The sequence below is a fragment of the Amblyomma mixtum genome, chromosome 6 (genome assembly GCF_055824585.1).
Source record: "Amblyomma mixtum isolate Tamu chromosome 6, ASM5582458v1, whole genome shotgun sequence".
NCBI classification, from domain to species: domain Eukaryota; kingdom Metazoa; phylum Arthropoda; class Arachnida; order Ixodida; family Ixodidae; genus Amblyomma; species Amblyomma mixtum.
This window is the reverse complement of record NC_143017.1, coordinates 160631115-160633843: the sequence shown is the minus strand read 5'-3', so window position 1 is coordinate 160633843 and position 2729 is coordinate 160631115.

The window sequence follows — 2729 nt, the reverse complement described above, 5'->3', positions numbered from 1 at the left end:
TGTTTATTTTATTCAGTATTTATTTGGTTGGCCAATCCATGGCGGGAATGGATTGCCATGTATTTTTTTTTACAGCGACAGCTGGTAAAGGAACCGAACATTCAATTTAAGAGGCTACCATTGAAGGAGGAGAGTATGGCCAGAGCGGAGCAATGCGCAACCGCAAATTGAGATTGTTATGGGAGAGAGGGAACGAGCAGAGATATGATGAGGTACTGAAAATGCGGGATGCCCATGACTGTCGCCGCAACGGGGTTACGCAAGGAAAGGGAAACTACGGAATAGAGGAGAGGAGATGTGTAGAAGGAAGAGGGCAAAGGACCACGCAAGAAACATACGCACAGTGGTTGCCAAGAAAACCACCCGGGGGGATGGATACCAGGGAACGAGGAGGGTACGAGAGGATGAGGTCATCGAACTGAGTACCGTTAACCATAGTAATGCGCCACATTTTAGTCACAGAGATGTGTCGACTAGTCCAATCTTTGCTTTGAAGGAGATCTTTGCTTAAAGGAACACTGAGGACAACTCCATGCAATTATTATCAGGGAAAATTGATCCTCCAGCTCTATGTTGACAGTTGTCCTGCAGCAAAAGACGCTTTTATCGGCGAGAAAATTGAAGTTAAACATCTTCCCATCAGCTGATTTGAGCTAATGGTGTATTTACTGAAGAGGACAGGTTGCCACTGTTTTGATGAGAAAGACGATGAAGCGTGTCGGGATCCACGACCAAAAATCGGTGCCGACGAACTCGTTTTGCATGTGAAATCAGCCGGTTATGGAGACCCTTGTATTTTGTTTTTTAGACTTTCTGGCTTATAAAACCTGTGTTTTCGGTTAGAGTGGTCTCTTTGTGACGTGGTACCATATAGAACTGACAAACTTCTATTTGCCCTCAGTGTCGCTTTAAACAGCTGCTTCTTCGTTTGCTCAAAGATGCGCGAATCAAGCCAGGGTCGAGTCGTCGTTTCGTCGTCGTGTGTCCGTTCATCTCAGCAAGAAGCCATCACGATTTGTTGGTTGAATGACTACAACTGGTTTATGAACTTTTTAGTTACTGCATTCGAGGCCCGCACTGCAATAGCAGGGATAGAAGAAGGGGTGGGGGGACCATATTTGCATGGGACAATTCTTTTAACGCAAGTTCAAAGAATCCAGCCCTCCTTTAGATTTTGTTGCCTATTTGCTGCTATTTGTCACCCCAACAGTCCGAAACCACGTGATGCTCGCAGAAATGTTTTCATGCCATGAAAATCGCCAATGCGGCTGTCAGAGCGTGAAATCAACGCATTTTAATGCAACGCCACGGCACAATTGCGAGTGATCGCTCAATTGCCTGCAGATATACGTAATTCGTGAAACAAGACCGGAAAAGGGGCGGTGACCGGCACTGGCAGGAGTAAAACCAGAAAACCTGCTGGCTTTATCGAACCAACAATTGCTAGCGACAGAATCACTAGAGTGAGACTATGGGCTAGATGGTTTGGTTTATGGGGTTTAACGTCCCAAAGCAACTAAGGCTATGAGAGACGCCGTAGTGGAGGGCAAAATCCTCGTTGAAGGCAACAGACTAGATTTCAAAGGAAGGTAAGCACAGCGGGTGTGGCAGAAAGTCAGGTGGCCGGATGAGATTAGGAAATTCGTGGGTATTGGTGGTCACAGCTGGCACAGCAAAGGGTTAGGGTTAGAAGATCGGACAGCCGTCACTGTAGATCAGTTGGTAGAGCACCAGACACAAAATTCAGAAATAGCGGGTTCGGATCCAACCTGCGGCATGTGGTTGTTTTGTCTGCTTTCTTACAAACTATGATAAAATAATGACACTATCAATCTCCAATTACCACAAACTGAAAAAAAAAAAGAGAGAGAGAACATCCCCTACGCTCCTTGGTTACCATGAAAGCATTTCATGCATGCGACTTAATGGCAATATATATGTTTCACAACTACTTTGAGTCACAAAAAGCAACAAGGACACTTATTACATTATGTGTGGGGAATGTGATAGCACTAGGGTCTGCGAATTTAATGACAGACCATGATGCTGGGTTTTCTTCCTTGATGAGGCTCCTATTTGCAGTGACGCAGGTGTAGAGAGGGGTCGGGGAGGAGGCAGCATCATAACTGTGTCGGCCAATCAGCAAAATTTATGACAGACCACAACACCGGATTTTTTCCATGATGAGGCTTGTTTGTGGCCATGGTTGTGAGAGGGGGCAAGGAGGAGGTGGTAGACGTGACAGGCAGCACTTCATGTGACTTCATAACATCATAACTGCCTCGACCAACCAGCGAATTTTATGACCATAACGCCAGGATTTTTACAAGTGAAGAGAACAGGCGGGGACGAGGGGGGGAGTAGTGGCAGGTGCAGTGTCATGTGACCTGATGACATCATAACTGTCTCGACCAATCAGCGAATGTTATGACACCACAACATCGGGTTTCTTCCATGATGAGGCTTCTATTTAAGGCAATGCAGGTGGAGAAAGGGGGACTGAGGAGATGGCACGTCACGTGACCAGATGACATCATAGCTGTCTCAACCAATCAGCGAATTTTTCGACAAACCACAATGCCAGGTTTTTTCTCTAATGAGGCTTCTAATGTCATCGCATTAAAACATTTTCCAAATCAACAAGATCAAGATCCCCATTTTAGCAGAGGAATTGAAGACAACAGTGCTGGCTGCAGAATGCAAATGGACTCATCCAAAGAGAAGAGAAA